Consider the following 16,031-nt stretch of genomic DNA (forward strand, 5'->3'; position numbering starts at 1 on the left):
TCACCCATAACATGATCCAAAAAATCTCACTAACTTCCTCCCCGTGACCACTATCCCAACCCAGTGATACGCAAGTCACGAAATTCTCTTTTCCTCATACGAAAAATACAATCCAACCAAGGATCGACTCAACTCTGACCTCTGGTGTCTGCTGCGCATATCTTCCGCATCATACACTGATCGGAGAACACTCCATCATCACACTCTCTTGCCGTCTAGCGAGTACTATGGCTCCCCGCCACATCACAATAACCTATCGATGACTAGTGAGTACTACAGCTCCCCGTAGTATCACAACACCCTCTGACTAGTGAGTACTACGGCTCCCCGCAGTATCACAACACCCTCTGACTTGTGAGTACTACGGCTCCCCGCAGTATCACAACACCCTCTGACTAGTGAGTACTACGACTCCCCGCAGTATCACAACACCCTCTTACTAGTGAGTACTACGGCTCCCCGCAGTATCACAACACCCTTTACGTCCACTAACTCATGCTCTGTAGACTATCATAGATAGCTACACATACTTGACCCGAATATTCATCACAAACTCTGACAGCAACCATCATAACGAAATACCTACCTCTGCGGAGATCCACTTTCTTAAATAATCCCTCTTGATGCCAATACTCGAAGGGCTCCCACTGGAACCATAGATACATGATACACCACTAGTCGTTTCAGACTCAAGATTCAAAATAACTCTGAAATCGGGACATTATACCCGGGTATCACGGAACACCAATACAGAACATCACAATGTCATGTCTCAACCACCGATCTCCTACTCCCAGCACCATATAGATACAACAATACATTTCCTCATAACCCCATAATTAATTCCTCATTTTACCCAATGCGCAACTTCAGTGTATCCAAACACTTCATTTGGAATACAGAGAAAACGCTATCGCTTCAGAACACGCTGATGATCCTCCGAACCCTTTTCTCTACTGCTCAAAATCCAAGCAAGAATACACATATCGGCCCTGACCGCCACCAGATTCCTGACCATTGACCACCTGCAGTGGAGACACTCATCCTTTCTCAGACACGTACCACATGCATTATCTCGCTCTGCACCTCTCTTTGATCACTAATGACCCTGGTCTCATGAATTCGAGCTGCATGTCTCTGAATCCAACCCCTATCCGCTCTTGCACAATTCTCTGGTTCTCTCAATAAAATACCCAGTTCTCCCCCACTTAGGGTTCGAACCATCACCAGTTGACGTATCAACAATCTACCCCACAGACGGTTTCCACCGGAAACATCGCACCTACGCTTGGAAGGTGCCACACAACGCCCAATGATCTCCCCACGTAGAGATCAAGAAACCTCAAATACCCTAAATCTCCGATGAAATCCTCAGGAACTTCTCATCACGATTGCCTCTAGCCATTCGAAGTCTCATACTATCCCAATACTGAACATCCCAACTGTCCAGTACTATCACTGTCTCTTAGACTAAAACAATAACTCATCATACTCCTCATCCTCGACTTCTCAACCCCCACTCCAACACGTGAATCATCACGAGAATAGGGACTCCACTACCATACTCAATACCCATCATAGACAGAATAGTCACCGCTCTAATATACTCGACTGGGTTACCCGTTGATACCGCTACCACACGCCCTACTATACTCAATTAGGGTGTAATGTGGTCCTTGACCACATCAGTCCCCACTGACTACCTACTCATGGTAGATCATTTTCTCGCGGCAGACATGTTGCCTGATACTCTGGTGGAGGAATCGTCATTAATGACAACCCGTAGGGTTTTCTCCTAAACCCAAAACTGAAATTTCACGCCTCTCCTATTTTCCACAGGAACATAATTAACACCCAACAGATCACAGAAGGTGACATTTCCTCCATCGGCTGATTGCTCACTCAGACCGCAATCCCCCATAAACGCCTTCTCTACTAATCCCTGAGTCTTGCGACTACACTTGACATCTTACCAAAATACTCTGAAGGATCTTGACCTTCCTCTCAGGGATGCCTCTTCAGACTCAATCATGGCCCTCAGGCCTAAAACCCCATCACGCCCAAACTCCATTAGTCAATCCTGACCGGACAACCGGAGAATCACAAGCATCATTTGCTAAGAACCATAGTACTCAGCCCATGACATCTCTCCTCAATCTGCTACAATGCATGGTACTCGAACCATAACATCACTTCTCAATCTGCTCCGATGTATGGTACCCGAACCATAACATCACTCCTCAATCTGCTCCGATGTATGGTACTTGAACCATAACATCACTCCTCAATCTGCTCTGATGTATGGCACTCGAACCATAACATCACTCCTCAATCTGCTCCGATGTATGGTACTCGAACCATAACATCACTCCTCAATCTGCTCCGATGTATGGTACTCGAACCATAACATCACTCCTCAATCTGCTCCGATGTATGGTACTCGAACCATAACATCACTCCTCAATCTACTACTTAGAACCTTCAGAATACTCCCTGTATCGAGTATGGGTCCTCTGCTTCCGGTAGTACGGGCCCATACTACCTGCCACATCTACCCATACTTTCCACACGGACCATCCCAGAGCTCCTAAGTAGTTGTTCAACCTTCTCTCCCACTAATTCCTCCATGAGTGCTCGCGCCTCAGCGAAATGCTCTACTCCGCCAGCATACTCATCTGGATAAGGTTACTCCCTAAGCTCTTCCTTGGTCCTCCTACTCCTCCGCCATCAGCTGCTGAAGAGCTTCTAATGATGCCAGTCATCTACCTCTTGAATATCATCATATTCACTTGGTAGCTGACTCCCATCATCGAGAGTTCCACAAAGCACTAAGCAAGCAGCATTCGGGCATCGAAGAATACATAGAACATCCTCTGGGTGATAACTCTGCTAGCTCTGCTCATCCTCGAAAGTACCACCGAACTCTGCAACTCTACCCCTCACGGGTTCTAACTATTCTTTCAATAAGCACCACGGTACTCATCTAGGCATCTCTTCTAGATTACTCCTCTACTCAAATCCCCTAAAGGATTCCAACTGAATACTCTCACTCATAACATACTCAAAAGCATATCACATATAACAGCAACTCCTAAGCTAAGGCATCACAAATCAGGCCACTCTAGTCCTAAGATATGAAGTACCTAGCCTGTCTCTAGCATGAATAGTATCTCAAAAAATGCATCATAAATATCTCATAACACAAAAGTAAGGGTATTTTGGGAATTCACCGTCCGGGCTCTGGCTGATTGTACACACTGCTCTTTCTCGCTTTCTCTTTGAACTCTTATTCACTTTTAGAAAATCATTTCTTTGAAAAAATTTCTTACTTCCTCAGTTTGAGTCCAGATTTACCCGAAGGTGCATCAGAATCCCTCAAACCAAGGCTCCGATACCAACTTGTAACACCGAAATTTTTAAAACAAAATTTTCATTTAAAATCGTTCATCTCTTTAACACTTTTCATAAAAATCTCCTTTTTGTTTAAATTACAATACATGACTCTTTTGTTCACTCAATTAATAAACCAGGATCCTCAAAACAAACGCTTCCTCTCGTGTGTAAAATCAAGCCGGTGCCGTCCCGTGATCCTAAAAAAACCTGAAACACACAACACAACACTGTAAGCATGAAGCTTAGCGAGTTTCCCCAAAATACCACATACAACACATATTAGCCACTCGAGGCTATAACTCTGTTTGACCCTCTGGTCAATGTGTCTCAGTGGGACCCTCCAGTCCCATAACTCTGTGGACCCTTTGGTCCTAAGCTCGTTGGACCCTCCGGTCCGGTCTGCTTGAGCCTTCCAGCCTCATGAATCGTTGGACCCTCCGTTTCGGTCTATAAACTCCGCATAGCATAAATCACAAAGACATAATGCATAGCATGTCACATACAACATAATACTCAATGTAAGCATATAAGACCTTCTGGTCACACATAACTACCACTCAAGGTAACGTATAGTGAGAAGACTCACCTCAGATGTCTCAATAGATCTCTGACTCGGTAGAAATATGGTCTACCCTCCGCCTAATCACATAAAGTAAATACTCTCATAAATATAACTCTCGAGACTAGGCTCAACCCTCTCTTGGCACCCTCGGAAGGGTAAAAGACTATTTTACCCCTCTCATAACTCAAAGGCTCCATTGTTGACCAAACCCTAAAAGTCAACAAAAGTCAACGGTCAAACTTTGACCCGACTCGTCGAGTGCACTTGGGCGACTCGGCGAGTCTACACGTGTCCACTATCTCTTTAGTCTTGCATGAAACGTCGAGTTTTTCCCCTGCTCGACGAGTTACACCTAGCATGAATCGCGGGGCTACCCCGACTCAACTCGTCGAGTCCCATCAGGAACTCGGCGAGTTCCGCCTAGAACTCCAGTCCTCTAATTCCCTCTGACTCATCGAGTCATTCCCCCAACTCGGCAAGTTACTCACTGAGTGAACTACAGGAAACCCTAGCGCTACTCGTCAAGTCTGTTCTTGGGACTCGGCGAGTTCATGTCATGCTTCAATAGAAATGACCTCCCGAGGTCAGATCTGTTCCTCTAACCCATAGATCTGCCCTCCTTGATCATAATAAACACGTAAAGTTTGGATCTTGATGCCCGTGCAAGGACCCAATGGCTCTATTTGAAGAAATGGCCTCAATATTCCATCCAAAACTCATATCTCTCAATGACACTCAATAAAGATCAAGGATTTAAGGTCTCTAGACCTCTTTGGATCCAGATTCAAAGCCTCAACACAAGAAGAGTGCTTTTGCTTCACAAATCATACACAAAAAGGGGGCTAAAAACCCTAACTCTCAAAGCTTACACCAAAACTGAAAGAGGGTCGAATCTTTACCTCAAGATGAAGTCCCTAAGCTCTGAAATCCACAGATTAGCACCCTCCTCAGTTTCCTCTTGCCTTGGCCACCTTCTTCTTGCAAAAACACCCACACAAGGATCAAAAATGGCTTCCTTTCTCTCTCAAAACGTTCACACACTCTGGGGTTTCTCTCTATCAACTGATAGCCGCAATTGAAGGCCATATGGGCCTTTAAATAGGTCTCAATCCCCGAGAATTAGGGTTTCATTAAACAGCGCGGACTCACCGAGTCCACTAATCGACTCACCGAGTCCGGTCATTAACCCGGATGGAAAAATCGCGACTCTACTCGACGAGTCTAAGCATCAACTCGCCGAATCTCTCCAAAATCCCCAAAATAAACGAAAAATTAATGTAGTTAGGAATCCGGATGTTACACTTTATGCCCTAGGACCTTTAAAATGACCAAGATCTGGAATTTGACCTAGTGGCTACATGGATTAAGCTCTTAATGGTTGGTTATGCTTAGCAGGCTTGTACGTTGGGCATATTGGGATGTACAATGCGTGTACTGCCTTAAGACCGAGTATGGTAAGCGTACTGATGGTGTACGTTGTACGTACGTCCTCTGGGCAGATGGGGCAAGATCTGGGCTTTTGGGACTCTTGGGCCTTATCTAGTGTTGCGCCATAGCCCGTTTAGGATAAGTGGGCTCAGTTTCCTTCGTGGGCCTTGTGTGTCATGAAATGGGCCTTAGGTGGAAAGGTTGGGCCTTTTGGGCCATATGGCCTGTTATTGATTTTGGACCAAGGGTAGTTGGGCCCATTAAAGGAAAAAGACCTTTGGGTAAATTGTATATTTTCAATGTGAGATTTCTGGATCAATATGTAACGCTTGGTTCCTCGTATGCACTTAATTCATTTATTTATTCAGTTTGGAAGGACTACTCGACGAGTTTGTAGCACCTGGTTCCTGGTATGTAAAAATTTATCTAAGTGTTTTGCATTTTTTAGCCTTGGACTCGGCGAGTTGTAGGCCCGACTCGCCGAGTAGAGACGGGATATGGAGCACGTTTAAGTTGGCGACTCGGCGAGTCCCCGTTGTCTGATGAAACCCTAAATTTCAAGGGTTTGCACCCTATTTAAGTCATCTTATGTGCCCTAAGTTCGCCCCCTTTACCCTCAGAGCTCCCTATATCGTCCAACCATTGTTCCTTGTGAGATTGAAGTGCTTTGGTGTGTTTTCTTGAAAATTTTGAGAGAAAAGGAAAGTAGATCAAGAAGAGAAGAAGGAGGCCAGACATCTTGGTGTTATTTCAGTGATTTCCTTGAGGTATAACTCAGTTTCCCTCTGTTTTCATGCTTATAGTCCCTTATAGCTCCATTAAAGTCCTTCTTGAGCCATTTCCAAGCTTGATTATGAATTAGGGTTTGTAATAAGTTGATTAACCTTTAGATCTAGGCATGATTGAGCTCTAGGAGCTCGGATCTACTGCCTTTATGGAGCCATATTGCATGAAAGCCCTATATCTACTCTTTTAGTGCATTTTGAGCCCTAAAACCTTCATTGGTGTTTATTTACATGTAAAGTTGGAAACTTTACGTGTTAATCAAGCCCTAGAAACCCAGATCTATGAATGGCATGAGCTGGATTCAAGCAAAATCGAGTATATAGTATTTGCATGTGAAAGACTCGGCGAGTCGTTCATCGGACTCGGCGAGTCGAGTCGCGAGTCCCCGAGTTTTCCCCCTTTTCGTGTTTGCTGGGTGGAGTAGTGAGTCATGGGGTGTGACTCAGTGGGTCGGAAGCCAGACTCACTCATGAAGGAACTCGGTGAGTCAATGCCCTGACTCGGCGAGTTCAAGGCAATCTTCTTGCCTCAAGAACAGACTCGGCGAGTTGTTCATACAACTCGGCGAGTCTCAGCATAGAATGTTCTTCGGATGAAGATGAACTCGACGAGTAGGATGAAGGACTATTGGACTTTGGTTTAGAAGGAAAACTCGTCGAGTCAATGCCTAACTCGACGAGTAGAGACAGGATTATGGTCAATCGAATGGATAGGGACTCGGCGAGTTGGCAAGCCAACTCGGCGAGTCGGGTCAACTGGAACTTGATTTTGACTTTGACTCTTGGTTTGGTTAAGGGTAAATGGTCATTTTACCCTGAGGTTGGTTAGCAGTATTTGACTGAGTGTTTTGTGGGGATTATAGCCGGAGGATTTTCGGGGCAACAGCAGCAGAAGGCAGTCAGTTCCCATGCAGATCAGCAGCTACTTTGAGGTGAGTTACCTTCCAGTAGCGGTGGGTCTACGGCCATAATGCCGGCCCACCAGTAGGAGTTGTATGATAGATGATTATCTCTGTGATATTCATCTAGGGTTGCTACTACCTGTGATATGTTATTGTGCTAGTATGATATGATGCTATGTGCTAGTAACAGTAGGGGGAGATAGTCCCCTAGATTACCGGTCGATAGGGCCGAAGGGGCGGTCATGCCCAGCCATGCTAGATAGATTATGTGATATATGTGTTATGTGGTAGTAGTAGGGGTGAAATAGTCCCCAGTACCCGGTCGAGAGGATCGAAGGGGAGACCAGCACCCATATATGCTAGTCAGTATCCGGTCGAGAGGACCGAAGGGGAGGCAAGCTCCCAGATATACTGGTCAGTATCTGGTCGAGAGGACCGAAGGGGAGGCCAGCTCCCAGATATACTAGACAGTATCCGGTCGAGAGGACCGAAGGGGTAGGTCGGGCACCCAGATATGCCTGACAATATATGTATGTTATGTGATTGTATGGTATGTGGTATGTTGGGGGAACTCACTAAGCTTCGTGCTTATAGTTTTCAGTTTTGGTTTTAGGTACCTCTTCTTCGAAGGGGAAGGAGCTGGCGCAGTAGCGGCACATCACACACATGCCTTGTATTCTGCACTATGAGATCTTCCTGGGGATTTGTACTCTAACATTATTATGTTTTATAAAAATGTTTTCCAGACATGCGATATCTTTTATGAAATGATATGATCGGTGAACGTTTTATTTCCAATGTTTTGCTAAGTATATGTTTTAAAAATGAAATTTTTGGCTCGTATTTTTGGGACGTTACAAGTTGGTATCAGAGCCCTGGTTTGAGGGATTCGAACACACCTTCGGGGGTGTCTGAACTCAAATCGAGGGATTAAAAGATTTTAAAGAAGAAAATATTTTCTAAAAAGCTAAGTAAAGAGTTTTAAGAAGGAACGAAGTGTGCGATGTGCGCGACCGGCCGAGCTTAAGTAAGTATTCCCCAAAGTACCCATACAAGCTTATGTTATGTTTGTCAGTTTCAGTAGAACAACATGCTTGAATAGGACTAAGGATCTAGGAGTGATGCCTTATGTGCCTATTTTATGTGCTTCAGTGTATGAAAAACTGCATGCTAGAATTGAGTAGACAGCAGTAGGATAGCATGTTTAGGTTATGCCTGATAGTATGAGTTTAGCATTGTATGCTAGTTCAGCTTCTCTCTATGAGGACGGATTTGCTTGAGATTGTTCCCTTTTGTCTGAATGCTGCTTGCTTTGTGCTTCGTGGGTGAGTGATGGGAGTTAGACATTAGGTGAATACGTCACGTCACTTGTGATCAGGGTTGAATAATCTTAGAGTGCTGGATTTGGCCCTATTGCGCAACTATTGTCTGAGTCTAACCATTATAGAGCTGAGTCTGTTACTCGAAGGTTTATTTGAGCCTCACCACATGTGATGGTATTCAGGTAATGACTAATTGGCATTACAAGGAGGCCTTCAGCAGCTGAGGACCGGGTAGGGTGGAGTTAGAGATTTTCCTGGGGCAAGCCTAGGATGAGTATAGCAGTGATCAGCGGTTGTGAAAGAGACCTGGTGGAGTCAAGGCAGTCCTTGGAGAAGGTATGGATAGATGTGGAAGGTAGTATGGGCCCGTACTACTGAAAGCAGAGGATCCGTACCCGAACCGAGGAAGGCCAAGATAAGACCAGGGAACTTGTAGTAGGTGTGCTCCCTCCAGAGGTATCAGTATCGCTAACGGTTATTATTTATGTATTTCAGAATGGTGGTACTACGCTCGAGGCCAGCAGTTGGCAGTACAAGAGAGGGATCGGGCTCGGGATCAGGTTCCGAGCCAGTAGATGAGGGGCTACGTGAGTTCATCGCATCACAGATCACCAGAGGCATCCTTGAGTCGACCCCCATTATCTTCGGGTCGATCAAGGAAGGGATATTGGAGTTGATAGAGGATCGCCTCAAGGCATTCAAGAGCGACATGGCATCTGGCCAGTCGGGATCTCGCACACTGTCCTTCAAGGACTTCCGGGGCAGTGGTGCGCCAGATTTTCACGAGGCGAAGGACCCCATAGCTGCCAGGCGATGGATTGCAGACATCGAATCTGCACAGTTGACTAGCTTCTTCCCTGAGGGGTCGAAGGTGAGATATGCAACAGGATGTTTGAGAGATCGAGCTAGGGATTGGTGGGAGTCTGTTGGTGACTCGTTGGGAGCCTCGGCTGTCGAGGCTATGACCTGGTCGGACTTCGTGACCAGGTTCAGGGCAGAGTTTGCGCCGGCTATCGAGCTTCAGCAGTTGGCCAGGGAGTTCCTATATATGAGACAGACGACGGAGACTGTGGCGGAGATCACCGCCAAGTTCCGGGAGAGGGCGTTGCTGGTGCCCCAGTACGCGGGTGATTAGGATATGAGGAGGACCCGCTATCATGACATGCTACGAGCTGATATTCAGGAGCATGTCAGTTTTTCAGCTTGCCCTACCCTGGACTCTATGATTGCCAGGGAAAGGGAGAGGGAGATAGATCTGGAGCACATTCGGAAGAGGAAGGCGGAGGAGGGGTATGTTATGGGGGCTTCGGGGAAGAAGCCCAAAGGACCAGATGCGGGGCCGAAAGGCCAACAGGGGCAGGGCCGCTGCAGGAAATGCGGCAAGACGCACGAGGGAGCGTGCAAGTTGGGATCGTCAGGCTGCTACAAGTGCAGCAAGTTAGGGCACTTCAGCAGGGATTGTACCGCCCCTGCACCTGTAATACATACGTCGGAGTTGTTGTGTTTCCACTGCATCCAGAGGGGCCATAAGAAGGCTAATTGACCCCAGTTGACAGCATCAGCGCCGGTTAAGGCGCCAGCTCCAGCTACCCTACGGATTACAGATGGCCGGCAAGGCAAGGCAGAGGCTCCAGTGGTGAGGAGCCGGGCGTTTCAGCTGACTACCGAGGAGGCACGCATCGCACCCGATGTGGTCACGGGTATGATTCTTTCCCTCTGTCTTATTTTTATGATGTTATGATATTGATATGTGCTCTGTGTATATGTGTTAGGATCATTCCATGTGAACGGTATCCCTGTTCAGGTGTTGTTTGACTCGGGTTCCACCCGATCATTTGTTTCCCTTGCGCTTAGCAAGAGGTTTACTGAGTCTTCGGGCATGTTGGATTGCCCTTTAAAGGTAGAGATTGCCGATGATCGATCGGTGCGAGCGTCAGCGGTATTCATGGATTGTGTCCTAAGGTTATTTGAGGAGCGCTATTTGGTGGATTTGGTTCCCATCCCTTTGCGGGGGAACAAGGTGATTATTGGCATGGATTGGTTGAGCCCTAATGGGGCGGTGATAGATTGCACACAGCAGCTAGTGCGGATCAGGACCCCAAGTGGGGGAGAGTTGGTGATCCACGGCGAGAGGCCACAGCGTGGACCCATAGTATGTTCAGCAGCGAGAGCTAGGCGCTACCTTCAGCAGGGTTGCGCGGGATATGTCGCGTACGTTATGGATACCCGGGAGACGGGTAAGGCGACGGTGAGCGAGGTTCCAGTGGTGCGAGACTACACTGATGTGTTCCCGGAGGAGCTTCCTGGAATACCTCCAGAGCGTCAGGTAGAGTTCAGGATCGACCTAGTTCCTGGTGCGGCTCCGATAGCCAAGGCACCCTATCGGTTGGCCTCTCCCGAGATGCAGGAGTTGTCTACGCAGCTGCAGGAGCTGCTAGACAAGGGATTTATTCGACCGAGCAGTTCACCCTGGGGAGCCCCGATCCTGTTTGTGAAGAAGAAGGACGGGTCACATCGGATGTGTATAGATTACCGGGAGCTGAATAAGGTAACGGTGAAGAACCGTTACCCACTCCCGAGGATTGATGACCTCTTTGATCAGTTACAGGGAGCATCCTGGTTCTCCAAGATCGATTTGCGTTCAGGTTATCATCAGATGAGGGTCAGAGAGGAGGATGTACAGAAGACCGCGTTTTGGACGCGTTATGGCCATTATGAGTTCGTGGTGATGTCGTTTGGGCTCACCAATGCTCCAGCCGCGTTCATGGACCTCATGAACCGCGTGTGTAGACTGATGCTGGAACGGTCTGTGATAGTTTTCATTGATGACATCTTGGTTTATTCCAAGACGCATGAGGTTTTGGAGACCTTGAGGAGGGAAAGCTTGTACGCCAAGTTCTCCAAATGTTAGTTTTGGTTGCGCGAGGTGCAGTTTCTTGGGCACCTTGTCAACCAGGATGGGATTTCAGTAGACCCGGCCAAGGTGGAGGCCGTGATGAGATGGGAGGTTCCGAAGTCTCCATCTGAGATTCGGAGTTTCCTGGGATTAGCAGGCTACTATCGGAGATTCATTCAGGATTTCTCTAAGATAGCCGTACCCCTGACACAGTTGACTAGGAAAGCCGTGGTCTTTAGATGGGGGCCTGAGCAGCAGGCAACGTTTGAGATTCTGAGGCAGAGATTGTGCGAGGCGCCAATCTTAGCCCTGCCCGAGGGTGTAGAGGATTTTTTGGTATACTGTGATGCGTCTATCTCAGGCTTGGGCGCAGTATTGATGCAGAGGGGACATGTCATTGCTTATGCCTTGAGGCAGCTGAAGCCTCACGAGGCGAACTACCCGACGCATGATTTAGAGTTGGAGGCGGTAGTCTTCGCCCTCAAGATTTGGCGGCACTACCTCTACGGGGTTCGATGTACCATTTACACGGACCACAAGAGTTTGAGGTACCTCATGGATCAGACGAATCTGAACATGAGGCAGCGTCGGTGGTTGGACGTGGTGAAGGATTATGATTGCGAGATCCTTTATCACCCGGGGAAGGCCAATGTGGTGGCCGATGCGCTTAGCCGTAAGGCAACACTGATTAGGGATGTGTGTATGAGGATGACGGTGGTGACTCCAATGTTAGAGCAGATTCGGGAAGCTGAGCAGGAGGCTATGAAGGAGGAACATCGGAAGAGTGAGCGAATAGTGGGTCAAGTCACCTCCTTCGATTATGATAGCCGAGGATTATTGACACTATACCGTAGGGTGTGGGTGCCGTTTCACGGAGGCGTGTGCCAGATCTTGATGGAGGAGGCACACAAATCCCGATTCTCTATTCATCCAGGGGCAACGAAGATGTATAGGGATCTTCGTCTAGACTATTGGTGGTCCTGCATGAAGCGGGATGTGGCGTGGTACGTCGAGCGGTGTTTGACCTGCAGGAAGGTCAAGGCCGAGCATCAGAGACCGCACAACAAGATGCAGCCGTTGGATATCCCATTGTGGAGATGGGAAGATATTACGATGGATTTTATCACAAAGCTTCCCCAGACGGAGTGAGGAGTAGATTCGATTTGGGTCATCGTGGATCGGTTGACCAAGAGCGCCCATTTTATTCCGATCCAGGAGAGTATCTCGGCCGAAAAGTTGGCCGATATCTATATCAGGGAGATAGTGGCGCGGCACGGGGTACCAGTGTCAGTGATATCAGACCGAGATGTGCGGTTCACTTCCAGGTTTTGGAAGAAGTTTCATGATGAGTTGGGCACTCATCTGCATTTTAGCACCGCCTTTCACCTGCAGACGGATGGTCAGAGTGAGCGGACCATCCAGACGTTGGAGGATATGTTACGGGCATGCGTGCTAGACTTCGGTGGTAGTTGGGATACCAATCTTCCCTTGGTTGAGTTCTCGTACAACAATAACTACCACGCGAGTATTGACCGTCCTCCATTCGAGATGTTGTACGGACGGAAGTGCAGGACCCCAATATGTTGGGGTGAAGTTGGCCAGAGGGTCATGGGGAGCACCGAGGTGGTGCTCAAGACGACCGAGAGAATCCAGCAGGTTCGAAGCAGGCTTCAGACTGCGCAGAGTCGACAGAAAAGTTACGCCGACAAGCGTCGATCAGACCTGGAGTTCCAGGTCGAGGATATGGTTCTCCTGAAAGTGTCGCCTTGGAAAGGCGTCATTCGATTCAGGAAGCGGGGCAAGTTGGGCCCGAGATACATTGGTCCGTTCAGGGTTGTAGCCCGGGTGGGCAAGGTGGCATATAGGCTGGATCTGCCAGCCGAGCTCAGTCAGATCCACAGAACCTTCCATGTCTCCCAGCTGCGGAAGTGCCTAGTGGATGATATAGCGGTGGTGCCGCTAGAGGATATACAGGTTGATGACAGCCTGAATTACATTGAGCACCCAGTCGCAATCCTCGAACGGAAGTCGAAGGATCTGAGGAACAAGAGGGTGGAATTAGTGAAGGTGCAATGGTAGCACCGAAAGGGTTCAAAATGGACTTGGGATCCGGTGGAAGAAATGATGGAGTGTTACCCCGAGCTATTTCAGGATCGAGTAGCAGACTTCGAGGACGAAGTCTAAAATAAGAGGGGGAGATTTGTAGCACCTGGTTCCTGGTATGTAAAAATTTATCTAAGTGTTTTGCATTTTTTAGCCTTGGACTTGGCGAGTTGTAGGCCCGACTCGCCGAGTAGAGACGGGATACGAAGCACGTTTAAGTTGGCGACTCGGCGAGTCCCCGCTGTCTGATGAAACCCTAAATTTCAAGGGTTTGCACCCTATTTAAGTCATCTTATGCGCCCCAAGTTCGCCCCCTTTACCCTCAGAGCTCCCTATATCGTCCAACCATTATTCCTTGTGAGATTGAAGTGCTTTGGTGTGTTTTCTTGAAAATTTTGAGAGAAAAGGAAAGTAGATCAAGAAGAGAAGAAGGAGGCCAGACATCTTGGTGTTATTTCAGTGATTTCCTTGAGGTATAACTCAGTTTCCCTCTGTTTTCATGCTTATAGTCCCTTATAGCTCCATTAAAGTCCTTCTTGAGCCATTTCCAAGCTTGATTATGAATTAGGGTTTGTAATAAGTTGATTAACCTTTAGATCTAGGCATGATTGAGCTCCCGGAGCTCGGATCTACTGCCTTTATGGAGCCATATTGCATGAAAGCCCTATATCTACTCTTTTAGTGCATTTTGAACCCTAAAACCTTCATTGGTGTTTATTTACACGTAAAGTTGGAAACTTTACGTGTTAATCAAGCCCTAGAAACCCAGATCTATGAATGGCATGAGCTGGATTCAAGCAAAATCGAGTATATAGTATTTGCATGTGAAAGACTTGGCGAGTCGAGTCGCGAGTCCCCGAGTTTTCCCCCTTTTCGTGTTTGCTGGGTGGAGTAGTGAGTCATGGGGTGTGACTCAGTGGGTCGGAAGCCAGACTCACTCATGAAGGAACTCGGTGAGTCAATGCCCTGACTCGGCGAGTTCAAGGCAATCTTCTTGCCTCAAGAACAGACTCGGCGATTTGTTCATACAACTCGGCGAGTCTCAGCATAGAATGTTCTTCGGATGAAGATGAACTCGACGAGTAGGATGAAGGACTATTGGAATTTGGTTTAGAAGGAAAACTCGTCGAGTCAATGCCTAACTCGACGAGTAGATACGGGATTATGGTCAATCGAATGGATAGGGACTCGGCGAGTTGGCAAGCCAACTCGGCGAGTCGGGTCAACTGGAACTTGATTTTGACTTTGACTCTTGGTTTGGTTAAGGGTAAATGGTCATTTTACCCTGAGGTCGGTTAGCAGTATTTGACTGAGTGTTTTGTGGGGATTATAGCCGGAGGATTTCCGGGGCAGCAGCAACAGAAGGCATTCAGTTCCCATGCAGATCATCAGCTACTTTGAGGTGAGTTACCTTCCAGTAGTGGTGGGTCTACGGCCACAATGCCGGCCCACCAGTAGGAGTTGTATGATAGATGATTTTCTCTGTGATATTCGTCTAGGGTTTCTACTACCTGTGATATGTTATTGTGCTAGTATGATATGATGCTATGTGCTAGTAACAGTAGGGGAGATAGTCCCCCAGATTACCAGTCGATAGGGCCGAAGGGGCGGTCATGCCCAACCATGCTAGATAGATTATGTGATATATGTGTTATGTGGTAGTAGTAGGGGTGAAATAGTCCCCAGTACCGGTCGAGAGGACCGAAGGAGAGGCAAGCTCCCAGATATACTGGTCAGTATCCGGTCGAGAGGACCGAAGGGGAGGCCAGCTCCCAGATATACTAGACAGTATCCGGTCGAGAGGACCGAAGGGGTAGGTCGGGCACCCAAATATGCCTGACAATATATGTATGTTATGTGGTATGTTGGGGGAACTCACTAAGCTTCGTGCTTACAGTTTTCAGTTTTGGCTTTAGGTACCTCTTCTTCGAAGGGGAAGGAGCTGGCGCGGTAGCGGCACATCACACACATGCCTTGTATTCCGCACTATGAGATCTTCCTGGGGATTTGTACTCTGACATTATTATGGTTTATAAAAATGTTTTCCAGACATGCGATATCTTTTATGAAATGATATGATCGGTGAACGTTTTATTTCCACTATTTTGCTAAGTATATGTTTTAAAAATGAAATTTTTGGCTCGTATTTTTGGGACGTTAGAGAGTTGGTGGCCCTAACTCATCGATTATAAGGCCATATATGCGCTAGTTTTAAGTGAGCTACCCGACGAGTCACAACCCTGACTCGACGAGTAGGACAGACTGGATGAAACCCTAATCTTTAGGGTTTGCACCCTATATAAGCATCATATACGACTTCCATCCTAGCCTCCATCACCTCCAAACCCTAATCTCGAAACCTTAATCAACCTTGAGTGATCTTGAGCTACTTCTTGCCATTTTGAGTGTTATTTGTGTCTTTTGAAGCTTGTGGAAGAAGAAGAAGATAGAAGGCTCAAGGGGTAAGAAGTAGATCCAGGAACTACACTCCATTTGCTACATTTTCTGGTAATCAAGTTTCTAACTTGATCATTCTTCTCTTAGATCTATTTGTTTCCATTTTATGAAGGTTTTGGTTCAAGAACCTTGGTCCTTGGGATTGGGACCTCCCAAGTGACTTATATCTCAGATCTGGGGTCT

General features: G+C 47.3%; 1 pseudogene; it reads left to right on the forward strand.

Moving 5' to 3' along the window:
* Window positions 1-13,367, forward strand: part of LOC145063825 (uncharacterized) — a 146,219-nt pseudogene extending 132,852 nt beyond the window's left edge.
* Window positions 13,368-16,031: the final 2,664 nt, after the last annotated feature.

This window comes from Lactuca serriola, chromosome 7, assembly GCF_051521515.1.
Source record: "Lactuca serriola cultivar US96UC23 chromosome 7, Lser_US96UC23_V15, whole genome shotgun sequence".
Classification (NCBI taxonomy): Eukaryota; Viridiplantae; Streptophyta; class Magnoliopsida; order Asterales; family Asteraceae; genus Lactuca; species Lactuca serriola.